Source organism: Lonchura striata, chromosome Z (assembly GCF_046129695.1).
Source record: "Lonchura striata isolate bLonStr1 chromosome Z, bLonStr1.mat, whole genome shotgun sequence".
Lineage (NCBI taxonomy): Eukaryota > Metazoa > Chordata > Aves > Passeriformes > Estrildidae > Lonchura > Lonchura striata.
This window is the reverse complement of record NC_134642.1, coordinates 53,652,278-53,680,070: the sequence shown is the minus strand read 5'-3', so window position 1 is coordinate 53,680,070 and position 27,793 is coordinate 53,652,278. Positions and strand designations below refer to the sequence as shown.

The following is a 27,793-nucleotide window of genomic DNA, read 5'->3' as shown; positions in this document are numbered from 1 at the left end:
TCCACACTAGATTTTATTGTCATGATAAAAAAATCTATGTGGAAAACTTGAGGAGGAGGTGTGAAAATATTTGACTTATTAGGTTAGAACTGGTATAAAGGGATGAGTTGTGTCAGTCTTATTCACAAAGAGAACTTCCTTTCAACAAGAAAACCAGCTGGAATAATAAAGGTAATTCTGTGAATGTTCAAGTTAAATTGAACTATTTAATATGGATTTTTTTTTTCTGATGTTTATTCCTCACAGGAATAATATCTGTGTAAAAAAAAAAAAATTCTTTTTCCCCAGAAGATCAGACAAGACAAAAAAAAAAAAACAAAACAAAACAAAACAAAAAAAAAAGGTGCTTCTCTTTCGACCGCCACTTTGCTCTCGGGCGTCACTTGCTGCTGTCTCCCGCCCCTCCCCGGCCCCCCGGGACCCTCCAGATAGCTGTCCCCTCCAGGGCCAGGGTTTTCCGCGGTCCCGCTGCCCTGGGCTTACCAGGCAGCGTCTGGGTTAGCACGGTCCGAGCTGCGGCGTTGCCTCAGTCGCCGCTAGGATTCGAGATAAAGAGACCAAGAGAGACCAATGGTATGCTTGTCCAGATAGATTGTATTGCCTGAAGCGTTGCAGGGACCAAAGGCCCCGGGCTATTGCCCAGATACAATTTTATACAGCAAAATTAAGAGATAAGGTCTTAAACAAAAGAGACAGTGTCCAGCCTGGGCACATCAGAACCAGCCCAGGGGCCAGGTCCAATGGGAACTGCTCAGGGGTGGGGAGATGGGGGTTTACAGAGGAATGCTGAAGCGGGACTTTCCCGAAACAGTGGAGCATACATAAATGTATCTTTTACCTCAGTTTACCATTCCCAAGGCCTTTCTAAAACCTTCCTCCACGCTACCATGCCAGCTGATAACAACAATTCCCTCTTCTTTACTTATAAAGAAGAACAGTGCCTTGGGAAAAGGTAAACTGTGGCTCTTAAACTACAGTGTCTTTCTGCTTGTCATCTTCCCACCAATCGCTTTCCGTGGCAGCAGCAGCAATGAAAACCGGCGCGGAAGCCTTCGGCTTTGAGGTGATGACCTTGGAGACGATCCGCTTCAGAATCCCAAATGCTAACAGAACTAAAAACAATGCAACTAGAAAGTAAAAGATGTCTTTTAAAAGAGACACTGCCCACCCAGAAAGGTCCCAGTCTTTGAACAGATTTTTAAACCAATCCTCATTTTCTTGCTTCACATTCCCAATGAGGCTTCTCATTTCCTGAATGGACGAGTGGACACTCTGACCTTTAGATGACAGATCAAAACAACACAACCCATCAAATTCTTTACATCCATGACCATGTGCCAACAGCAGGAAATCAATAGCTGCCCTGTTCTGGAGGGTAGCCTTTCTGGTTATTTCCTCGTCTTCTAGAAGGTCACTCAGGGCTGCTGATGTTAAATTTGCCTGCTTTGTCACCCAGCATTCTAGATTGCCTAATTCACTCAATGCTTTGGCTGCCGCAACCCATGGTAAAAACACCGAGACGGCAACTCTTTTGGATTTTGCCCAATGATAGATTTCTGCATCACAATGTTCATCAAATTGACTTGCACTCCGCTTAGTAATTTTTTTCCCACCTTTTGCTTGCCCAATTGGAATTTGGGTCATGTTGGGGGAAGCAAGGGTCAGATGCCCAAGAGTGCATGGACCTCCAATAAGACAAGAGGGGATTCCTGGGTACGCTCTGTCCCCACAGATAAGAAACATTCCCTTGTCCAGCTTGCGTGGATGGAAATCAGTGGTGGATATAAATTTCAGCTTGTAGACAGCTGTGCACCATTGACCTGCTCTGAATTCTACCTTGTACTGTTTGACATGCTCATATAGATTTACTTCTTTGGTTGGGGAAAAATCAAATTGAATGCAAAATTCAGCTTTTGCAGAGCCTAGGAGTTCTAATTCCTGGGGCTCCCCCTCAGCAGTGGGCAAATGTGAAACCCACCCTTGCCACAAAATGAGGGGATTTCACACTTGTGCTTTAACTTGTCCTGCACCTTTAGGTATTTTATTTTCGTTCACCTGCTTTTGCAAACGGACCAGATCAATTGGGAACTCATCCTCCTTACATGGAACCCCTATTAAACCTGTGGACATCGGATTTTCTGCTGAGGCAGTGGACAAACACATATGATCCTGTTGCAAGGCTTGGGCTAGCGTGACCCACACATTTTTCTTGGGCTGTGGAACAATCCATGCACCCACCGTGGAAGGGTAGATGGCCATTCCCTGGAACCAAGCAATGAGCAGGAATGTGGAAATTGACATTCTGCTAGTCTGAAAGAAAGATAAAATCATACAACAAAGTGAACTAACTCTGAAAAAGATACAATTTGCTCTGCCAGTATAAAGGAAAAATAGGAATTAGGGGTCTCCTCCTTCCTTGTGGCGTTTTGTGTTTGACGCAATTGCATTCTCTGTGGGATTCCCCTGAGCATCAGGGGGGTTACTCTGTGGTCGACTCACTCCCTGTTCAGCAGTATATGGTCTGGCCCACTTCTTAGGAATCCACCTGAGTCCGGAGGGTGTGGACACACACGCATACCCTCTTCCCCAAGTGATAAGCTGGTGGGGACCCTGGATTTCTCCAGAGTCTGGATCCCTAATTAACACTGGAGGTCTCTCTTTGGGTCTGAGCTGCTGATGTTGTTTAAAATGACGCAGGACTGGAGGTTCAGGCCTATCAAAAGAACAATTTAGGAAGTTAATGGTGAAAAGGGCTTTGCAGAGCCTCATTTGCGGAGACATGGCCTGAATATCTCCCCACTGGCGAAGGAGGACCTTTTTTAGGGTCTGATGTGTTCTTTCTATCACAGCCTGGCCGGTGGGGGAGTGTGCAATTCCTGTCTGATGGTTCACCCCCCACTCTTGTAAAAACTCACAAAACGCTCTGGAAATATAGGCTGGGCCATTATCTGTTTTGATGGTAGTGGGGACCCCCAAGGCTGCAAATGCCTGCATAAGATGTTTTTTGGCATCTGCAGTTTTCTGTCCCATGTGGGCTGAGGCAAAGACTGCTCCGGAGAAAGTATCTACTGAAACATGTACATGTTGGAACCTCCCGAATTCCTGTATATGTGTGATGCCAGTTTGCAACACTTCACAACTGAGGAGTCCCCTGGGGTTCACTCCTGAACTTACTGTTGGTAGAGTGGACTCCTGACACTGGGGCAAGCAGCCACAATTGCCTTGGCCTGGTCACGCCGCAGTTGGAATTGGCGGACCAGTCCTGGGGCATTTTGGTGGAACAATTTATGGCTCACCTTGGCCTGCTCGAGGATGTTTGGTTGGCCAACCAGCTGCAGAGGGGCGGCCAGTGCATCTGCCCTACGGTTACCTTCTGCTATAAAACCAGGAAGATCGGTGTGTGATCTCATATGCATTACAAAAAAAGGCTGCTCTCGGTGTGAAACTAGATGGATTAGTTTTGAGAGCAAACTGAATATCACTGGGTTGGAAACCTCTTTGAGCACTGCGTGCTCTGCCCTGGACACCACACCTGCTACATATGCTGAATCTGTAACTAGATTAATTGGTTCTGAAAACTTCTCAAAGGCCCTGACAACAGCGTCCAGCTCAGTGACCTGTGGGGAGCCCTCTACAACTTTTACATCAGCTTCCCACTGCTGAGTCTGGGGGTCTTTCCATGTGATCACAGATTTGTGGGACCCTCCCGACGCATCTGTGAAAACTGTCAGTGCTTTTAGTGGTTCACTGCTCTGGATACTTATTGGAATTAAATGAAACTGCACTTCAAACAATCTGTGGCCTGGATGGTTGATGAGAATTTGTCCAGTAAAACTGTCTAAGGAGAATTGCAAGCTTTCATTGGTCTGAAACAGGTGCTCGAGTATTTCCTTAGAGAGTCTCCCTGAGGATATTCTGACAGGGAGATGAATGCATGCGAAGTCACACCCCGCCAACACCTGCAAACGAGCTCTGGCTCTCATGATCAGCTGGGCCATCAACTCTTGTGGCATGGTGATACTTTTGGACAACTGGTGACCAAGGAACACCCACTCTATAATTAAGAGGGGATCTCGTTGTTCTGTGTCTCATTGAAAAATCAATCCATGGAGGTGTGGCAACTTACCAAGAATGATGAATCGGAAGGGCAGGCCCTCACGACACCTGTGAGCCTGTCTGTCTGCTAGGGTGGACTGAATTTTCTCCAAAGCAGCCTTGGCCTCCTGGGTTAGGGCCCTCGGGGAGTCTAAGTCTTCCCCGCACCTCAATAAATTGAAGATGGGAGACAACTCCCCCGTGGTGAGTCCTAACCAGGGTCTGATCCAATTTAGAGATCCACAGAGCTGGTGGAGGTCTCTTAATGATTTTGGACTATCATTTATCATGGGTCTCTGGGGTGTGATGGTTCTGTTACCAATTTCAAGGCCCAGATACTTCCAGGTAGGTGCTGCACTTTTTCCTTCTGCAACTCAAATCCAGCCACCGACAAGGCTGAGATAGTGTCCTCCACTGCCTCTGCAAGTACGTTGTCACTGTTGGCACAGACAAGGACATCATCCATATAGTGATACAAAATGCAATCTTTCCACTTGGCACGGACTGGGGACAGAATTCTGGCCACATACCACTGACAGATGGTGGGAGAGCATTTGAGCCCCTGAGGAAGGACCGTCCAATGGTAGCGTTTCATGGGTGCCGCTCTATTAAGAGAGGGCTCAGAGAAGACAAAGCATGATGCATCATCTGGGTGTAGGGGAATTTGAAAGAAGCAGTCTTTGATATCAAGCACTGCCAATTTCCAGTTTTGGGGAAGCATCGATGGGGAAGGCATTTCAGGTTGAAGAGATCCCATGTCCTCAATGACATTATTAATTTTTCTCAGATTGTGGAGGAGCCGCCACTTGTCTTTCCCCAGTTTCTTAATAACGAACACTGGAGAATTCCAAGGGCTTTGGGTTTCTACTATGTGTCCCTTTGCCAATTCCTCTTTTACAATTTGAGAGAGCGCACTCGCTTTTTCTGTAGTCAGCGGCCACTGGTCTACCCAGATGGGTGTATCTGTCAGCCACTTAAGATTTTGGGTAGGGCGCTTCTCAGTGGCCGCACCTAAAAATCCTGGGGGCCTGGAAACTCTAACTTTGCCCCCCATTGGGACATGGCATCTCTTCCCCAGAGGGTGAATTTTGAGTCCAGAACAAATGGGCATAGCAATGCTAATTGCCCATTTGGTCCCTTGATTTGGACCACATTTTTGGATTCTTGTGCCACTTTTGGGCCTCCCACTCCTACAGCTGGGTGGCCTACATTTTCCAACTCACATTGCCTTGGCCATTTTTGAGAAGGAATGACTGTCACATCTGCCCCTGTGTCCATCATCCCCTGAAGGCGAACAGAATGGCCCTCACTCTGGAGGCCACACCACACAAGGGGTTTCTCTTCTCCTAGGGTCTCGGTGTAAAAGACTGAGAGGGCATGGTCATAGCACACAAGATGGGGCACTGGAATGACCTGTGCAATGATCTGTCCCTCCGCCAGGAAGAGAGGAGGGTGGACACAGCGTGCCATGAGATAGAAGGTCCTGGGATCAAGCTAAACGATTCCAGGAGGAATTTCTATCTCCTTCGGGGTGTACTTTGTGTCCCCAATGACAAGGTACTTGCAGTTTAGCAGATCATTTCGTCTACGAGTCTCGCAGTCCCGAATGCGGGGCAGAAGCTCTGCTGTAGCCGTGATGAAGTGCCAGTCCTGATTAGAAAAATGAACAGGTTTAGTGAGTCTCAACCGATAAGGTTCAGTTTTATCAGTGGTGTAAGCTTGGCTGCTGACACTAGGTACAATGTGGTGGACAGCAGCTCTGGCCACAACGTTTTGGCCCACCCCATTTTTGTCGTCACGCGGGATAGGACCGCGCTCCCCAATCAGTTTTTTTGCTGACTGGAGATCCCTCCCGCTCCCACTTTCCCTCTTTTGAAGGCCCTGTCCCCCGCAGGGGGCACTGGCCTATGAAATGTCCCTCTTGGTTACAGAAATAGCATCGGTGTTTGGGTGCAGGAGGCTTGGCAGCCCTTGGTGTTTTCGGGGTTACGGTTGCCTCTGCAACCACTTTTCCCCGCGGTTTTATCACTGGGTCCTGTGTCATTAATGAAGCCTTCCAGGTGCACTCCTCGATGAGCTGATCGAGTGTGGGGGGAGGCGATGATGGAAGAGATAGGATGATTCTCTGACAGACTTCATTTGCATTTGTGGTGACAAGTTCTAATGTAAGTTGGTCTTGGAGCTCTGGATTTTGCACCCTTTTTTCCAGAGGCTCGCACTCGATCCACAAAATCCATGAATGGTTCAGAAACAGACTGCTTCAAGGCGATGTAAGAGACAATAGGTTCTTTAGAAGGCATATTAAAAAATGCACGTTCTGCTGCATCCCTGGACAGGTCCAACACTGCCCTGGGAATGCCTGCTGCTTTCTTTTCAGCTTGGCTCCAATCACCTTCACCCACTAGATGTTCTAAAGTGATTTCCTCATCCTCTATATCTGTGGAAAGGCTTGGACTCTGCAAAATCTCTGGGAGGAGATCTGCTGCAAGTCTTTTCCACGTTCTTTCCCACAATCTAAACTCAGACTGAGGGAGCAAGCAACTGAAAAGACGTCTCAAATCAGCGGGGACAAATGTCTTGGAGCATAGAGTAGCTTTTAAAATGCTCTTAAAAAATTCACTTCTTTCCCCAAACTCACGCTTCGTTTTGCAAAGTTCCCTAATACTATCATACAAAAGGGGCTCCCATTTGGCGTTCTGTCCCCTGGTATTATAAATCACAGGGGCCAAGAACGCAGGGTCGGTGTCTCTGACCACTTCCCGGTTCCCCATGCTGACAGCCTGGGCGCTGCCGTTGCCAGGGAGACCGGGAGAGGGAGAGGGAGAAGGGCCGGCTTGTGTGGGAGTGGCCACAGCCGGCGGGGCCGCATGGAGCGGGGCAGGGACAGGGGCAGGGAGTGGTGATGCAACTGCGAGGGGAGGAGCTGAGGGCTGGACCAGGAGCTGGATCACCACAAGGGAGGAGGGGTTGGGATCAGGGACAGGCAGAGGGAGGAATGCGAGGGCTGGGGGCGTGTTCTGGGCTGGCACAGGGAGCACAGGGAGCACTGCGTAGTCGCCTCCATCTTGTGGGGGCTGCACGGGGGGGATGGGGGGTGCAAAGCATGGATTTTCAGCTGCGGGAGCAAAAGCAGGAGGCGGAGAAGGGTTAGAAACTAAATCTACATCTGCACGGTTAGTTTTCTCACCGCAGGGGACACGGGGGGACACAGGGGACGCGACGGGGCTCTTTTCTGCTCCCCGGGTGCCCTGAGTGTCTGCACTCTCTTTCACAACATCGTAAACGAACAAAAACATTCTCATAAAACCTTCTTTCACTGAGGGATCTCCTGCCTTTGTCCTTTCACTCAGCACTGCACCCACACGCTTCCAAAATCGTCTTTCTCTCACTTCTTGCTCTGTTACCTCCAGAACATTTACTGATAACCATCTGACAAACTCTTTCACAAGGCTCTTAGGAAATTTGACACCTGCACTCTGCAGGGGCTCCTGAACTTGTTTATAAATCTCTTTCTGCTGTTTAGTCAGCCTAACACCCATGGCTGGCTTCACAGCAAAATCTCAACCACTTAATGCAGCAAAACCCAAAGTTCTAAAGCTACTACAGAGACTCCCGTCACGCCTGCGCACTGGCGTGTCCCCCCCACGGGCACACAGGAGCCAATGTCTCCTGGCCGGGCCCCTGCCCCCAGAAACCGAGACTCACCCACCGCCGTCCTTTAGACACCACTGCAGCAACAGTTCTCGAACCCACGGGTGGTCTCCCGGGTGTAGGGAGGTGCCGTCTGACCCGTGGAGACCTCACCGGAAAGAAATCTGCATCTGTTCCCACGGCAACAGTCCCGCTGGGCTGTGTGGAGAGGCAAATGGCTCACCACCAGCGTGATCCCAGAGCTTCTCCCCGCAGAGCCAACAGCATGCGTGGCAGCTTATCCGCACCGCTCTCCGCTTTGTTGCTCGTGGTGACACTGCAAAGTGTCTGGAAAAGCTCCTAGCCAGTGCACTGTCCACGACGGCTGGGGCTCGCTTGCTCAGACCAATGCAAAGCCCAACGTTGGTGGGCCACTTGTTGCTTCTCTCTCGACTGCCACTTTGCTCTCGGGGGTCACTTGCTGCTGTCCCCCGCCCCTCCCCGGCCCCCCAGGACCCTCCGGCTAGCTGTCCCCTCTCGGGGCCGGGGTTTGCCGCAGTCCCGCTGCCCTGGGCTTACCAGGCAGTGGCTGGGTTAGCACGGTACGAGCTGCGGCGTTGCCTCAGTCGCCGCTAGGATTCGAGATAAAGAGACCAAGAGAGGCCAATGGTATGCTTGTCCAGAGAGATTGTATTGCCTGAAGCATTGCAGGGACCAAAGGCCTCGGGCTATTGCCCAGATACAGTTTTATACAGCAAAATTAAGAGATAAGGTCTTAAACAATAGAGACAGTGTTCAGCTAAGGCACATCAGAACCACCTCAGGGGCCAGGTCCAATAGGAACTGCTCAGGGGTGGGGAGAAGGGGGTCTACAGAGGAATGCTGAAGTGGGACTTTCCCGAAACAGTGGAGCATACATAAATGTATCTTTTACCTCAGTTTACCATTCCCAAAGCCTTTTTAAAACAATGGGGCATACATGAATGCATCCTTTTCCTCAGTTTACCATTCCCAAGGCCTTTCTAAAACCTTCCTCCACGCTACCATGCCAGCATGATAACAACAACAAAAAACCCCCCAAAAATACCAGCCCAATTAAAAAAAAAAAAAAAAAACAAAACCAAAAAAACTCTGGCACCTCATTTGTAATTCTGACAAAAATGTCATTAAGAGTAAATGCTGCAGCTCAGTAGAAAGGGTGTGCTCACAGAAATTATTTATGTTCACAGTTTTAAGCATTTATAGCTTATTTCTTTTGTTATTAAAAACACAGGAGACAAAAGATACTATATACATCAGTTGTAGTTTTTCTGAATGCAATGTGGGTAGTTATAACTCCTGAACTTTTACTTTTTATGTGTATTGTTTAGAAGAAATTCAAAGTATGAAAAACTTAAACTGTGTCAAGATACTCACATATTAACACAGGCATAAGCAGTTTTCACAAATGTATTTGCCATGCAAAAATATTCCCTTGATTTCAAAAGAATCAGGTAATCTACAGATGAGACACTGAATTTTTCTCTTGCTTCTAAATGGTGCAGCTTCAAGGACATGATTCAACATAGATCATTTGATCTCTTGAAGGATGGATGTGATTACAGTATGAACCAAAATAAATATAGATTTGTGTGTGCTTGTAAATTTGGAATTTGGCCAGTGTTCACTAAAACGACCATGAAAGTTCATAAGCCTACAAATTCTTTCACATGAGTTATGAATGATTTATGGTCCTGTAAGAAAACTCATCTCAATATCTTAATGCAAAACATGGCCAACAATGTTATTACTTGCATTCATTGAAAATAGACAAATATTTTTTGACCAATAAGTTTTTCTCAGTTCAGCTAAAACTTTTATAAATTTTTTTTTATCAAAAAATTGAGCATTTCTTCTCCTAAGTTATTTGTAGAGACTCCTCTGTAAGTAATTATTATATTGTAAATGGTTCAGAAAATTTGTTGTGGAGTTGACTTTTAAAAACAGAGGTGTTTTAACATATTTGACCTTTTGAATGTATTATTTGCACAGATTATTTTGTATTCCTGGTGAAAAGCATTCTTTATACTTTGCACATCCACTATTTTGAAATCAAAGCAATTCCTCATTAAAATTTTTATCTGAATTTTATGCAGTAGTATTTTCTTTAAAATACCTTTGAGTAATTTTTTATGTTAAAATTTAAAAAAAAAAAGTACATATGTAGAATGAATTTCTGGAAAAATTCTTATGGGCACAACTTTGCTTAAGCATCTCCCCCTGCCCACAGCAACTTGGCGAGATGGTACTGCAATTTCAGGTGACATGAATGAAACCAAAGAAAATTATCATATAAACTTCTAAAAAGTGGAAGTACTATATTTTTTATACATGTATGTTAGGTGACAACCAGATGGCTTAAAAGGTTATTTCTAATGTTAATCAAAGTCGTCTAGGAGTCAGATATTGACTCTCTTGGATTTTTTTTTTTTTTGAAGTTTTCTCATTTCATCTAGGCTACAGGTATTATTAAAATAGCTTTACATAGGGTAATTTTGCTTCTTCCTAGACCAAATTAATTTGCACTTCTTCCAGGACCAAATTAGCTCAAAAGCAGGAAAGCATTAAAACAAAAGATATACAGTCAAAAAATCTGCATAAAAGTATGAACATTTTCTCATGCAGTAGTATTATGATGACAAATTTTTGCAAATAGAGAATGTAAATTGTCATTTGTATATGAAGATGAATCTGAAATAAGGTTCAAAGGAAAAAAAAACAAACTTAAAAGTGGAGATGTGTTATTGGTGATTTCCTTGCTTATCTTATATTTCACAAATATGTGAGAAGGTATTCACACAGATATCTTTTTAAATTATTTTATTCATAGAATCATAGAATTTCAAATGTCAGAAAAAACTAACAATCATCAAGTCTTACCATCAGCCTAGCACCACAACCATATTCACCAGTAAACCATGTTCACAAGTGCCATGTGAACCACGTTCTTCAAGAGTTCTAGAGATTGTGATTCCATCACCTTACTGTGCAGTTTGTTCTTTTTTTCAGTGTTCTTCCTTCCTATGAAAAAACTTCTTTCTAATATCTAATGTAAAGCTCCTCGGGTGCAATTTGATGCCATTGCCCATTGTTCCTTGTTACACACAAGAAATGGGCAACCCCCACCTAGCTACACCCTCCTGTCAGGTAGTTCCAGAGACCAATAGTGTCCTTCCTCATCTTCCTTTTCTCCAGGCTGAACACCCCTAGCTCCCTTAGCTGGTCCCTGTAGGATTTGTGCTCCAGGCTCTTCACCAGCTCCACTGCCATTCTCTGGACTTTATCCAGGACCTCAAGGTTTTTCTTGTCATAAGGGGTTTAAAACTGGACACAGTACTCAAGGCACAGCCTCAGTGGTGCCCACTACAGCAGGGAGAGTGAAGTGCCTGATTCTGGTGGCCATACTATTGCTGATATAGGCCAAGATGTCCCTGGCCTTCTTGGCAACCTGGACACACTAACAACTCTTATTCAGATATTTGTCAACAACAAACTCCTCTTGTTTATTCCATTAAACAAGACAGGCAACGACTTTAATGTATTTTTTATTTCCTTAGTATTCTTTTGAAGTAAAGCTACTGTCTGCACAGAAGAGGAACCAAAAATAACCTAAAAGGTTTAAAAGCTTAGTCTGCCTTCTCACTGACCAATCTATTAATGTTATATGATTATTGATGGTGCTGAATAAAAAAGAATCATCTCTGAATCCAAGTTCCACAAAGGTCAACATTTTAGTTTACCTCCATTAGAAAAGGATGGGTCTGACATTAGAATCAAACCAAAATATAATGTTCTCATACTTTCAGGACCATCGCAGTGAAGATTTTGTTTCAGCCTGTTTCTAATATTAATGCAGTCTACATCGTGAACATGTCAAGCTCTTGGAAAAAGTAGACATACTTGCTCTGTAAAACAATCCTTTCAGATAAGAAACACATATCCAAATTCCTTTGAACAAAATGTTAATTTGTAAATAACTGTTGAGAGAAGTTGTGTAGTTCTACTTTATATTGAAATGACAAGATAACATCATAAAATAATCTTCATTCTTTTAGACGTTATTTCATAACATTTGAAGTTGTTATTTTATAAAACAGTTTATAAAAAGTTTTTAGTGTTCATCTTATTATAGTCATATAGGTTTGGGGCTTTTTTAAAATTTCTAACCTAGTTTTCAAAAAAATTTAAGATTTTTATGTAATTAGAAGCACCAAACACCACTAGCCTATAAAAAGGTTTTAGATGAATAACAAAAAAGAAAAGTAATTATAATTTTTTGAATATTTCAGTCAGAAAATTGGAGACCATTAAGTTATTTAGCTTTAATCTTTGGGATCCAGTTAAAAGCTTAATAGTGTCCATTCAAAATCTTAAAGAATTTGCAAAGAAAATGCCAGGAAAATTCATAATTATGAAAATACATCTTTTAAGAAAAAAAGAACTTTCATACTTTGAAGATGAAAGTATTACAAGCACATGATTTAAGACAATCAAATAATTTGAATGCTAAACCCTCCTATGCAGGACAATGACAATGATGAATTCTTCAATGAATTGTAGTATTTCCAAACCAGCTGTCCTTCCCCAGGGACGTGGTCCCAGCACCAGCCTGATAGAACTCAAGAGATGTTGGACAACACTCCCAGACACATGTTGTGATTCTTGTGGATGTCTTGTGTAGGGCCAGGACTTGGGCTTTGAGAATCCCTGTGGGCGCCTTCCAATCTGTCTCAAAATTTTCAAGCCAAGTCCTCACATTTAAATATGTATAAAACCTTGATGTCCATAAATAGATAAAATCCTTAAATGGACTTGTCATCTCAAGAAATTCCAGTTCTCTGGGTGGTATGTGCACAGGTTGTTTAAGTCACTGCTCCTCAATATCTGCATGGGGATATTGTCTCTGGTCCTGAGCATGATGTAGGGCAGGACAGACACACCTGGCAGGTATCCACTGTGTTCCAGTGTCCATAGAAATACATGCATATCCACATCTCCATGTAATGACATCTTATGGACCTTCCCACTTATTCCTAATAAAGTTTTTTACTGTTACCTTAGACCTAGGTAATTGAGCATCACCATATGACTGCAAGGATAGAAAATAATTCAGGATTGTTTGGTTCTAGGATTTCTCTGGGATCGTTAAGTAGTTTAAGGTGTAAACTACTTTGGTAACTCTACTTTGTGGAGTCTTGCCACACATTCCCCTTTTTTTTGTTTCTCTAAAATACGTTTTAGAAAATGTATGAACATGCCATGGGCATGTTCAACAATGGCTTGCTCTGTTGCTTAATGGGGGATACCTGTGTGGTGTTTTATGCCCCATAGTTGAAGGAATTGTTTGATGATGGCTTTGTCTTGAGGCTCTGCAGAAAAATGGTGCTTCCAGCTTTCAGTGACCCTAGCCAGTAGGTATTCCAACAGGTAACTTTAGCTGTTGCAGCAGCGGCATGTGCACAGTGGTGGCAGTGACTTTTGGACCCTGCAGTCCGCTTCTGCTTCTGGATATAATGTTTGCTGGTATCCAGGCACCAACAGTGACATACTTCTTCGATCCGCCCACGAATTGGGTCTGGCGCTAGGCACAGCTCTTCCACAGTCAGGGTCTGCTCTGGAGTGGCCGGGATCAGCTGGGGCACATCTAACTGTCTGTATGTCCTGGCATGGGGTGACAAGCCAGCCTATAGTGGCCACAGGGCGCTCCATAGGTGAGGTGTCCCAGAGTGGCACAGCAAGCTCGGTTCCATGTGGCCACTTTGCTCCCCTGCATGCCCAGAGCAGTGGCCATCCTGATACTCGGTTCTCCTCACTCATCTCTGAAGGTGTCTGTGGCACCCCCTCCCTCTGTAGCTGCCATAGTGGGTCCATTGTGCGTCTCCATGGCTTAATAATGCCAATGGCAGCCTCATGGCTGTCAATGGACCCTGCCTGGAGTATGAGCCTGCCAGCCTAGAGCCACATATAAAATCTAAAGTGGCCTCTTCCCCTTCAGTCATATCCAGTTTGTGGCTTTTCCACCACATTAGCAGGGCAATTAGAGCACAGTTGTCATACTTGAGACTTCATTTCTTTAGCACAAATGTCCATACCTGAAAGGTAGGCTCTGCTGGTGTAGAGTCCCATGTTCTCATCCTGGCAGCTTCCTCTTAAGTCCTCAAAAGAGAAGGAGGTCCAGACCCAGAAACAGCTCTCCATACCATCTTCTGCAGCTCTACATGCTGCAGGTAGCAGCTCTACACACTGCCTTTGCCAAGGTTCTGCAGCTCTACACTTCACAGGTAGTAGCTCTGCATGCTGCAAGCAACTGTTCTAGCTGTCTTCCTTATTCCTCCACTCTACACATGGATACTTGTTGAAATCATGTTGGGCTTACCAGATGTCAGTCACAATGATGCGTCAGAGGAAGGAACATGATGAACACATGAAAGTCATGCAGCAACAGCCACCTTTATTGAGACCTCTTTCCTAATATAGATGAGAAGGCTCATGTAGTTAATCCTCACTGGTTGAGCTAGTTTCCACCTGTCCAACCAGCCAATAGCAGTCTGAATCCCCAACAGCCTGGGCCTGAGGTCTTATGGGCCTTACTGGTCAAGTTACGTAAGCAAGGTAATCATATAATCAACCTCATTTCACTTATAGAGCTGGTATTATTTATTACTGTAAAGCCTAGAGCTGGCCTGTAGGCCACTGCATGCTCCAAAGCAGGGGCACACACACTGTGTGTGTGCTCACTCATTGGGAATGCTTTGCTGGGGCGCTGGACCCTTTAGACTGCTTCATCATCCTCATGACTAAAATCAGTTTTGGACATGAGTGCCTTTCAGTTCCTGGGGAGACCTCATGGGTGACATGGCACCACTAAACTGAGAGCACTTGAGGTCTGGCACTGGGACTGACATGGACATCATCAAGTTCTTCCTTCAAAACTCAAAGGCTGGGTGCCATGTGATCTGATGGGGAGCAGTCATGATTTTTGAAGCTGTTTCCAGCCTGCATAAGAATCAAATGCTTTTGTCATCTGGTAGTCTCTAAGGTGCCTTCATTTAGAGAGAGGTGTAGATTGAAGAAATTAATGTAGTACATCCACTACAAAGGGCTAGATTTGACATATTAGACTATATCACAGTATATTTTGTTGGCTTGGATATGGGACTTACAGTAAAGAACAAAATAAGAGAAACAAAGAAACAAAAGACAAATTAATGTTGTCGATTTTGAAAATATACTTAATATTAAATCAAAGCAGTAATTTTTGGAAGACAGTAACTTTAGAAAGTATGTGATGTTGACAATTTTTTCACTTGATCATGTAGAAATATTTAAATATAATACATAATATAATTTGAAACAGAAATAGCTTTCAAGCCACAGATCAATCTTAACAGAACTCAAAAAAATTATGATAGTGCTGGAACAGTGAAATTCCACAATGCAGTCTGCAAATATCAAATTGAAACAGAACAAGGACTTAGCAATTTATTTCCACTTGACTAAAGCATCCACTGGAGAGTATTAATACACATGACAAGTAGACAAATGCTGACTGTCTGGATTTTAAAACTGGACAACTGCTTCATAATGATCACTGTCTTACCAGACAGCAAGAATGAAATAATTGTTTGCTTTAATTTTCCATCAGACTGTGTAAAGGATCAAATCTCTTCCATCTTTTTCAAATAATTTTGCTTTCAATTTAGACTTTCAGGGTTTCTTTAAACATTACTGCCTTTCTTTCATCAGCTGTCTGCTTAGAACACAATTAATACAAAGAAAGCACTTTGTCAAAGGCATGATCTTCCTTATTCTTTGACATATTACTTCCTTCCAGTTAGTTGTAACTCCTTAAATTGATCCAGTGCAGCTGCATACTTGAAAGGACTGAAGAGTCACAGAGTTTATTTTGTGTTTACATAATACATTTGGTGTCAACAATTATTTTTCAATAGTAAAGACAGTAACATTTCTCCAGGTTTAAGAACTGTGTGGGTAAAGCTAGAGTACTCAATTGAGACTTGGGATTTTTACTTCATCATTGATTGTGGTTAAATCATTTGTTTATAACCAAGAATCCTTATTTTCATAAGAAAGCTCTGTTTTGGTAAAATGTAGCAATAAATCTTTGTGGAAATTAGTTTTAATACCAAATTCTAGACATTACCCTGAAACTTAATAGTTGAGCACTAAGGGCTGGTCTTTGCACTTTTCAAGTAAGACAAAAGTAATGCATGTGGATTCTGATTCTGATCCCTCTAAATTTAGTCGAGGGACCTAGAATATTTTTATTAATCTATCTGAGTAATGATCTCCTAAAAACATGGTGATTTATATGATTATTTCTATTTAAAATTAAACAAAAAATTATTATTGATCACAATAGAATGAAATTGAGTAAAATTACAGTATTTAACATATTTTATTTTGCATACATTTATATACATAACTATACACACATAATTATGTGCCTATAAATGTAAAATATGATGGATGAGGAGATTCCTATCATCATTATCTAGATTTGCAGCAGCTTCAGCTTTAATTTCATAATATCTACTAATTTACTTACTAAGAGTGTCTAATGCTACTGAAGCTGAAAACAGAAATGAAGGTAGGCCATAATTGTATGTAGGCCCCAACAAAATCTTTCACATGCTGCAGGTTAACCCAGCATCCCAGTTTATGGCATTTTCAAGTTGATTGTGCGTTGTGCTCAGGGGAAGTCACTGTCCAAGCAGAGAAGATTATCAGCAGGCATCTGCACCTTTGTTTTGCAGCCTTGGGGAAGCAAAAGTTTCTGGCCCACATCCATCACTACAGTTTTACTTGCTGAGGTCAGTGCCATGCAGCTTGTCAATACTTAGAATACCTCACAGACTACACCTGATTAAAATTGCTTGGTGAAAGGGAAAACCAAGATTATTATGGTCTGCACTTCGTATAAATTTTGTACATAAGTGTAGCATCATGTGCATGCACTTGTAGCTGCAACACATGCTACCCCAGGATTGGGTCAGCTGTGAGTACAGCAATAAATAAAGAAGGGATGGGAGTGACTAAAATGTCAGAAACTGAAAGCTTTAATATAAAGAAGGTGCACAAGGGAGCAACATAAACAGCACAGATCTACATAGCTCCTTTAAAAGACCACCCAAATGGGACAGACAACCTTACACAGACATTATCTAATGGGAGGGAACCAATGAACAGAGAGAAACAGAAACAATACCTTATATGGAACACAAGATTAATCAATCAGAGGACAGGGTTCAGAACATAACCTTGTAAAGAATAACGTAATCTGTATAATTTTCCCATCATCCTTTGCATCACCTTCACTTGTCATGTAACTTAATAAGATGTTTCTTGTCTTAGATTCTCAGTGTCCAGGGCCCAATGTTGTTACCTGCTGTGTCACTGGCCCACAGCCCATGTTCTCTGAGATAGACTACCACACATTGGGAACACCAAAGGAAGTGAAGAAAGTAAAACAAAACCCAAACTGTAGATATATCAAAATTGAATATGTATGAAGTATTAGCTTTTAGTCTTCTTACTGCATCCTTCCAGTACCTGAGGGGAGCCTACAAAACAGATGGATAGAGGCTATTTTTAAGTGTATCTTTTGATGGGACAAGGGGGGGTAGTTTCAAATTAAAAGAGGGCAGGCTAAAATTGGATATTAGGAAAGATGTTTATACTGGGAGGGTGGAGCACCATAACCTGTTGCCCAGGGTTGTGGCTGTCCCATCCCTGGCAGTGTTCAAGGCCACGATGGATGGATGGGGCTTTCAGCTTCTTGGTCTACTAAAAGATGTCCCTGTCTATGGCAGGGAAGCTGACACTAGATTATCTTTAAGGTTCCTTTCAACACAAACTATTATATAATGCTATGATTCTATAAAATTTTAAAAAATCATGATGAAATTTAATGAAACCCTGTGGTCAGTGAACCCTGTGATAAAAAAGCAAAACACAGCTACAGTTCTCTTAGAATAAAATTTTGGTTTGGAAGATCAGTACCCAGTAAAAATGCAGTTTAAACTACCATAAACAACATAAAGTTGTTGCAGTAGCTGATATAAGGATTACTTTTCCTCTTATGATAACCCTACTGATACAAGTGTTTGTATGAGATCACATTGTGGGAGTCGTGGTTGAGAGCAACAAGGCAGGAATGCCTTAGGAGGATTCTTATGGTGAGCAAGTGTGACGATTTCCCAAGGTCCCTCACTCCCACATGTAAATGGCTGCCTACCTGTCACCCAGGACTCACACCCACACTCCAGAAAGTTCTGTGTCCCCAGTTCTCCCATTGGCTCACACATTGTAGTCACTCCCCTCCTGTTGTGTTATTGGTTGGATGTGTGTCACCCCACCTCAACTCCTCCCTCTACTCCTATCCCCATTGGTTCATTGTACCCCATCCATGCCTACCTTCCCCCAGTATATATACCCCGGACCTCCCCCCCCTCCCCCCCCCCCCCCCCCCCGGTCAGGGTCTTTTGGCTGGTGGTTGGAGTGGTTGCTGCCTTCATGGTTGCTGCCCTTCTGCCACCTGCACTCCTGCGGCTTTTGGGGGCCAACTGTAGCTGTCCCCCATTCTTCCCCAGCCCCCCGGGACCCCTCCGGCTACCTGTCCCTGCCAGAGACTGGGGTTTGCTGCGATCCCGCTGCTCTGGGCTTACCAGGTGGCGGCTGGGTTGGCGCAGTTCCTGTGGTGGCATGCTGCAGTCGCCTCAAGGATTCAGGATAAAGAGAATGAGAGGTCAGTGGTATGCACACCAGAGATTGTATTGCCTGAACGGTGTAGGGACAAAAAGACCCTGGGCTGTTGCCCAGATACAGTTTTTATACAGAGAAATTAAGAGATAAGGTCCAAACAATAGAGACAGTGTCCAGCCTGGGCACATCAGAATCACCCCATGGGTTAAGTCCAATGGGAATTGCTCAGGGGTGGGGAGAAGGGGGGTTACAGAAAAATGCTGAAACAAAACTTTTCTAGAAACAATGGGAATACAGAAATGAATATTTTCTCAGCTTCCAATTCCCAAAGCCCTTCCAAAGGTCTTCCCCCATCACGCCAGCGTGGTAGCAACACACTCCATCCCTGGTTCCTTTCAGCTATGGCTGTTTTCCTCACCTGCTTCATCTACCACCCTCCCAGCCTACCTACCTTCCTCACACCCTTCTGGACCTACAACCTACCCTGCAATCAGCATACAGAGTGCACTCCCATTTGTTACTGGTGAAGAAAAAGTACAACATCTGGGCACGTACATCTGGTTAGCTGGAGGAGCTGTTCATTGGGCCTGGTACAGAGACGTCACCAGTTCAGCAGGCAACCCTACAGGATCTGCCTGGGATGGCCCACATCACGTAATGGCATCACATCATCTTTCATGGACTTCTCATTCCATCTTGATAATATCACACAATTTAAACACAGAAGTACTACGGTCCTAGTCAGATATCAAAATCCTCTATGCAGGATTATGATATATTTGCATAGGTATCCTAATACCTATGTATAAGGTATCCTAATAGCTATATAAATAAAGTACGTTAATACTTATGTCTTGGAATCCTAACAAGGTAGTAAGGCTTTCTAGTGTCTATCTATGCCAGCATCTTGCATGAGAAAATGTTGAATATTGCTAATAGCAGCTAAAAAAATATTTGAGCACAGTTGCATTCAATATTGAATTTAAACTGATCACATTAAACTGCAGCTTTGCCAACAAATTACAGGATTTTTTTGTGCATCATTACATTATCTCTGTCCCATGGTTCATAGAAATGAAATGGAAAAAAAAGCCATAGTCACAGACGTTCAAACCGGAAAAGAAAACCAAAATTAGCAGCTGACTTTGTCACCTGCCAGCTAATGACTTCAGACTGGAAAGAGTTTTGGAAAATAACCATCAGTAGTCAATTTAAATCCACTAGAAAAATTTTAATGCACCCTCTCCTCTTTCCATATTGCACAAAACCTTGTTTCAAAAGCAACACCTGTATTATAACATCCATGTATTAACAAAAAAAAAAATCTTAATTTACAATATGACTATAAAATTAACAAACAAGGGAAACCATCCAGATAGTTTTGTGCATAAGATAAACTTACTCTGTATGAATTGCTGAAGTCTTAAATGTTAAATTAGCAATTAATAACTCTCTAATGATTGTGATATACTGTAAACTAACTAATGAGTACTAATGAGTGAAAAATTTCACTTGAGGTATTCAGAAAAATCAGTGAAACCGGCACCTCAAGGAGTTTTGGGCAACTGCTTTCAAAAACGTGGCTCCACTAGGAGGAAATCTATTTTTAAAATGGAGCAGGGTTTTTCTAGCCATCTATCTCCTTTATGAACCTTCTGGTCATTCACAGCTCCCCTGGGAGGGGCATTGATAGGGTGGCAGGGTGGTGGCACTGAAATGGAGAGGACAAGCCACTGGGTAAGATGAAAGCATGCAGGGTCAGAGCAGTGCTCACCCTGCAGAACACTGTGAAAAGGAGTCTGCTGCTTCCCCTGACCCTCACCCAGCCTGCAGTAACACTGCACGTTTTTTGTTCCCTGAGCTGCTTAGCTAATTAAAGCATGAAACTTGCAACAGGGAGATTGTCTTATGTCCTGAAGTGGTCACAGACTTGCCACTCATAGGAGAAAAGGATGTTGTTACAGGACCTAATTAGCAGAAGTAGTCACATTAGAAAGATGATGATAGACTATAACATCATTACTCACTTCAAATAAAAGAAATATCCATCCAGCCTCTCCAAGCACCTTGAAATAAGAATACTTCACCTTTCCCAGGGGTTCATTTAATTGCAACTTAGCACTGGCAGTGAGGACAGGATGTGTGAAGGCTGGTACTAAGCATAAGGCAGCTAAATAGCTTGATATAATCCTATTCTTAAAAATAGTCAGCATTTTCCTCAATGGGACTTGACAATCCTGTTTTACACAGCTAATTTTAAGCATTCAGTTTGAAACAAGTATGTGGTCACATTGTCACATTTATAAACTAAAGATGGCAGAGCCAGTGTATGCCTGAAGTGCTCAGAAGTTTTTATTCTTTGCTTCAGAGGAACTCCTCCCTATGTATACATTTTATTCCTCCTTCTTAAGCATCTGTACAAGACTATTTGTTGTGGTGTGCTCACTATCTTGAATCTTCCAGAAGTTACAACTCTCAAGATTAGTATATTTAGAAATAGGCCTTTTAAACTATTCTGAGAGGATTTCACCCCAAATGAACATATTTTTCATTAAGCATCATTCTAAATATTACAGAAAGGCTAACAGATGTTTAGCCTCTATCTTATGGTCTAAGAAAATGCTGAACCTATTGATAGATCTAGTAGCAAATCCAGCTTTAAGTAAGTGAACATCCCAAGTAATAATGTTAAACTTCTTGTTTATTCAGGTAATTGCCACTGCCTCGCTCCGGAAGACTCCGACCGATCTTCCCTAGGCAGCCCTAGCTAGCCACAGCCGATCGCGAGGCGGGCAGGCTAAGGCTCTGGCCGCTGGACTGCAAGGCAGCTTTGGCCAGGGCCTTCGTGGGTTCCACGAGCACGGACAGTTGCAGGAGTCCAGGAAAAAGACACAGAAGGTCCAGCTCAGGGAGCAAGCTCTGGTATTTATTAGCCCAACGGGGCAGAACAGCAAACCAAAGCAAATCCACAACGTGACAACATGGAAGGTGGTGCTAGCCGGAGCTGGCACAGAACTGAACTTGGCATGGGATTTTATAGGGCAGGGGAAGGGAAAACAACCTCCAATCAGGGGCTAGCAGGGAGTGGCTAGGGGGTGTGCCAGGAGAGGGGGACCACCAATAGGGGAAAGGTAGGGGAGGGGTCCCAGGTCCTCATCCAACCACTCGGTGCCCTGGGTAGAAGCTTCTAGATGGGGGGCAAGGAACACCGAGTGACAGACAAGACACCTGGGAGGGGTAAAGGGAAAAGACTTTGCCCCTTCCAGGGTGATGGACAGATACTGGAAAGGCGGGAAGGGAGGACAATGGCGGGAAAACTAGGGAAAGAACCATTACAATGTGGGGGGGAACCGGGATGAACCAAATAACATTACAAAACATACCAATAACAAATATAACTGAGCAAATATAACAAATATAACCAAATAGGAACCGAAAACACACCACCACAGGTAGTAATAGGATTTAAACACAGAGTGCTGCTGAAACTGTAAAACACACTTCAGGGCCAGGGGAAGAAAATTTCAGCACTGTTCAACACAAACCATGGGAGATTATTTAATTAGGATCACTTCATCCTTTAAGCAAATAAAATAACTTGAGTCTGCCTTCTTTCTGACTCCCACCATCCTCTGAATCATTTTGATCAAAAGCATGGTTTAAATCCACATCATATGCATCCATAACACCTGTTTTATACTTCCTAGCCATTTCTAAGCTTCTTCTAAATGAAATGGGGACAATACTTTCTAGCCATGTCATCCAGAAATAGATTCCTTGTTGGTATTTAATCTTGCTTTCTCTTCTTTCCTCTGTTTTCTATGGCCAGTTATCCTGTTTTCTGCTCTTATGTCTTTTGCTAACCACAACATTCTACAACCTTGTTCTTAAGTCTATATTTATTCCACACTATTAAGATTTTATTACGAATCCAAATGAAGGATCTTTAAAGTGTGGGTGCTATGTCTGCCATTATGATAAATTCAGTGCCTATGCCTTTGCACTTTTTGTCCTGTAAACCCTTCCTCTTAAAATGGTAGTAATTTTCATAGGTTATTTATGCTTTAATGTGTTGTGAATCACTCAGTAACTATGATAATACAGGGACTCAATAATTATGATAATACAGGGAACGTATTTACAACAGTATCAGATATATTGTATTAAAGTCAAAGCTACTTATGTATTAATGATTATCAGAAAAGCACTCACTGGACTTTCAAAGGCACATTATCTCAGTGCACAGACACAGGATTCCTGTAAGTCCTTTCATTTCTGAGTTATTGTAATTATTTGTTTTTTCCTCTTTCTTTTGCTTTCATGGTTATGTTCTGATCAATTCAGAGTAGCTGCTTTTATAATATTCTTTTCTTTCCTTTTCTTCTGTAGAAAGAAAAAAATAATCCCAGAGGCCAAAATTCTTTTTCATGTTTTCTACATTACAGAATCAAAAAGACCATTGCTTTGGTATGTATGAACACCTCTATTGTGCATTTGGGTTGTAGAAGAGACAGAATTTCGGTTGGGAAAAAACCAAAGGAATCAGGTTTTTGTGCAGTATTACTAAAAAATTCAATATGATTTCATCCAAAGGGTGCTTTTCCATAAGTATTGCAGTAACAACACCATCAGTTAGTATCAAGTACAGGAAATGAAGAATACACTATAGCTTACATTCTTTAGTAATATGTATTGCTATGTTCCAAGTTCCATCCATGAAATGGATGTTGAAGGAAATATATCTATGTAAATATTTTTTCAAGTAAAAAAGGAAAAGTATGAATATAAATCTTCTGATACAATGAATGAATTTAATATTGTGCAAGTTAAAAAAAAAAAAAAAAAAGAGAGAGTCTTGGGTTCCAGTCTAGAACTTTTCCCCTATTAATATAGAGTGGAAGTCCATGCTTCCAACAATACTTTAGTAAAAACTGCAAATAAGATAAAAAATTTTTAGGGATACTGTATTATTTTTTTAAGCCCACAAATAGTTGCACAATTTCCCTGCAATTTTTTTTCTCAAAATAGCACATGACTGAAATTAATATGCAAAAGTTGTTGGGTCTGTGGCTATATGGAATGTCAGTGAACAGAACAGGCTTTTATGGCCAAGATAAAAAGCATGGCCCAGGTTTATGTAGGCAAAAATCCTTATTCTCTCAGAATAAGTCCCATTGAACAAAATCTGTCAACAGTGGACAAGTGGTCTGAACCTCCAGGACTAGGAGGCAGAAGACTGCCATAAGTTTCTTTATAAACAGGATGAGAAGAGCACTTATATGATTTAATCTTTCTCTCATTGTTGCACACACTCACTCACAGGCTCTGAAGGATATGTGATCCAAATTTAGATCAGATATGGAGTAGAGTCTACACAGGACAGGTATTTACCTGCATTATATTATTTACCTGTAATATATTGCAGACTGCATTTTTATGGGCTTGGTTAGATACTAGGCTATGGCAGCATTTGGATAAAAAATCATGAAAGATCGAAACTTCTTTAGTAAACACTACAATGAGAGAACCTCACTGAAACCCCACACTCAAGGTAAGTGTTGATCATATCTGTAGTCAGAGAGAACCTTCAGGACTTGCTCTAGGCTTTTGATTTCTGATGTGCATGCAAAGCTAGAGAATCAAAGTTTGGAATGACAAAAGTAGTGCTGAGAAGTAATTTCACATGCAAGGAGATCTATTCAAGAAGACCAGCTTCTTGAGCACAAATAGTAAGAGAAGTTGACTGTATTTCTCAGGTTTAATTTTTGGCTTTGAGTTTATTTTGCCCTGATATGCTGTTTCAGGAACCTTGACAGTGTCCTTGTTAACATTCAGAAGCACACATAATCATGGGATATGATTATATGCAGGTGCTTTTATTAAGAGCTCTGGGAATCAGGGGTACAGACCCAAATCTGACTCCGACATGGCTTTCGAGCTGAACGTATTTTATATTCTATCGTTACATAACACATATATTAATTATTAAACTTATATTATTCTATTGTATACATTGACATGAGTTTCACGTGATCTTTCTTAGGTTACTGACCACAGTTTCTCATTATTATTCTTATGATTAAACAGTAATTATATTTAATTACTAAACAATTATCACATCTAACGATTATATCATTTATCATGTACTAGCTACACAGTGCAGTTCTAACAAGTACTAGTTCTCCATGTGCTTTATTTTTCCAGGGCCTACTAAGCTTATTTTTCCTTTTAACCCTTAATCCCCATGATTTTAAAACCCTTTTACTATCATCCTGAGAATGATTGAAGGGCATTTGGTTTCTGGGCAGCATCTTTTCTTCCAGTTCTTGCCAATCTGTACCTCATCTCCACAACACCCTGAATTATTGAAGAGTGCAGATTCCCTTCTGGGCAGTTTCTACTCCAGCCTCCTAGGAGTGAGGACAAAGGATATTCAATTCTTGACTTATCTATTTAAATATTTCTTTGAATTTCAGTGCATTCTTACTTTCCTGGTAAAAAAATCTGTGTTAACAAATTAAAAAGTATTATAGATGTATCAAGAAAAAAAAAATTTATCTAGAGCACAATCTAAAATTTTGCTGAAAATTATAGCAAGAAAAAACCCAATATTAAACTAAGCTTTCAAATGGGTATGAGTGTTATAAAAAAGATCAGTGATAGCTGCTTGCTCTTCTCTCAGTCATGTGAAAGTATTATTTACTTAGGGATCAAGTTCAGCCTTTAGCTTCTTGACCAATGTCTGTTATTCCTTCAATTTTCTTCTGTGCCATCATGCTGAGCAGGAGTGATGCACAATAAAATTGATATCTTATTTAACTGCCTATATCCACTAGAGAACATGAAAAGATTATAAAAGGAAGTAAAATGAAATTTAAAAAAAATCAAAACAAAAAAAACACAATAACCTTTGACTCACTTTGAATTAAGGAAAAAAAAATAGAATAGCAAGAAATGAATCTAAAACAAAAAAGTAAAACTCTCTCTGGGCAAGAGATCTGAGAAATACAGACAATGCCCATCCTTAGGACCTAAATTAAAAATATATATACTTTTTTGATCAAAATATATAAAGCAGAAGTCTTGTCATTTTAACACTGTTATTGTTGATCTGAAACAGTCTGTGTCTGAGTACACCATTTTAAAATTTTTTTTGTTTTGTTTTTGGTTTTGAGTTTTGGGTTTTTTTGTTTGTTTTTTGTTGATGTTGTTGTTTTTATTTTTATGGACTGTGTAGCCTGAAGGACAGCTTATTTTGGCTTAAGATTATTATCCAGCACAAGAAAGCAACTTGTCCTGTATGAGGTATTTGTAGTATTGTTAGTGCTTGAAGTGCCAATTGAATAAAAAACCAAGGAGAGTTTGCCATGAAAACTCATGGGTTTTAAACAAAATTTCTCCATGCCCCAGCTGTTGCTGTGGATTCAGAGTTTTGTACTTATTGACAATTCAGGAAATTTATGGGTTACAATATGGTATATCAGGATCACTCCTGTGCACAGCATCTTCAGGATAGAGACAGGGAAATAGCTGAAATTGATCTTATGCACTGAACTTCATTGAATGTCTTTATGTCACATTCAGTGTTTGTTTCCTCTGTGAGAATATAGCTCAGTATGATTTCATCACATGTATTGATTTCCTGTGAGATAAAATATTTTTAACAATGTTTTAACCCAAATATATTTTAATTAATATAAGTGCAAGAGAAGAAAAAATTTGGAACAGGTTCTACATTTTAGTCACAAGTAAGAAGCATGTTTTTTATAGACTTGAACCAAAGCTAATGAGGCATGATTAAGACTGTCAGCTTGACCTGAACAACTGACAGTTGTGCATGAAGAACAACTGAATAAAAGCTGAGTATCAATAAAGCTGCTAAGCAGATGTATCTAGCTGCATATCTTGCACAGGTTATGTACCATTTTGTTTCCTGAAATCACTGGTGATAAATGAAAACATCAACCACAAGTAATAAAGGAACACTAGTGTCTATACAGAACAGGAACTGCGTCTTTTTTATTGTACCTATGTGCTATTTATTTCTGCCAGTACCCCATGTGCTTCTGTTAAGTTTAAAATTCCTGAGAGTTTAAATGAAAATATGGCCAAAAATATCCAACATTTACTATGCAGTGTACATAGTCATCATAAAGCATTATTAGTAAAATAATAATTCTTAATTCTTAGTATTCCAGTTCTTTCTTTTCCAATTCCAATTCTTTAGTTATTACCAAAGAATAACAGTCAGCACTGAAAATCCTGAGGAAAGGACCAAATTTTAAATCTGCGATGACATGCTATGTCACAAGGAATCACAGAAATCTATTCAAAATAATAACAGGCTCTACATTCTTCTGTAGCCCGTGTCTGTTAAGCCCCATTATGAACATGAAGATTCCATTGGAGTTTGAGAGCAGAAATGACTGCTTGAATTCCTACCTTTGGTTTCAAAACATAAAATTACATAGATTTCCTTCATAGCTGTATGCTTTTTCATTAACATCCCATTGTATACTTTGCAAATCATTCAGAGAAAATGTTTTGCTTCACTTAGGGAAAGCTATATTGTGCTGAGTTGCTAACAATAAAAATAATTCCACAAGATTTTTTCTGTTTTGTTACCACATGAAGAAGTGTGACAGCTCTAGCCTAACAGCCAAATAGAGGTAAATCTGGGGGCAACATTTTTGCAGCAATGTGTAAATCACTCCTGCAACATCCTTATTTTGAGGAATCTTGTCTTATATATTTACTGCTCACTTTCTTCCCCTAACACCTGACATAAATTAGTGAAATATGTGTAGTTTAGGTGATTGAAACTAGGTCAGTTACCTTTTCCTATGCAAAACTCTGTCACCTAAGCAGAAGTGCAAGAATAGAGACAGTTCTTACAGAAAGCTTAAGAGTCTGAGTAAATGTCACAACTTTCTTTGTAGAGAATTAATTAGTCACAGAATCACAGAATGATAGAATAAGGTGAGTTGGAAGAGACCCACAAGGATCAATGTGTCCAGCTTCTTACCCTGCACAGTACCACTCAAAAGTGCCTGAGAGCATTGCCCAAATACCTTTTGAGCTCTGACAGGTTGGTGCTGTGACCACTTCTCTGGGGAGCCTGTTCCAGTGCCCAACCAGCCTCTGGGGAAACAACCTGTTTCTAATATCCAGCCTAAACCTCTCATGACACAACTTCAGGCCATTTCATCATGTCCTGATCACCAAGAGGAAGAGATCAAGTGCTGGCCCCAGTATGGAGCAGAGCAGGACAATCCCCTCCCTTACCCAGCTGAAGATTCTGGGC

The 27,793-nt window shown here is 41.7% G+C and overlaps 1 long non-coding RNA gene across 1 annotated transcript; it reads right to left on the bottom strand.

Annotated features, from left to right (window-relative positions):
* Positions 1 to 574: 574 nt before the first annotated feature.
* Positions 575 to 7,819, bottom strand: LOC144248258 (uncharacterized). Its single transcript, XR_013341642.1, has 3 exons — positions 7,801 to 7,819; positions 2,239 to 2,310; positions 575 to 1,127 (listed from the first exon to the last, which is right to left on the bottom strand). It is a non-coding gene; the product is annotated as an uncharacterized LOC144248258 (long non-coding RNA).
* Positions 7,820 to 27,793: the final 19,974 nt, after the last annotated feature.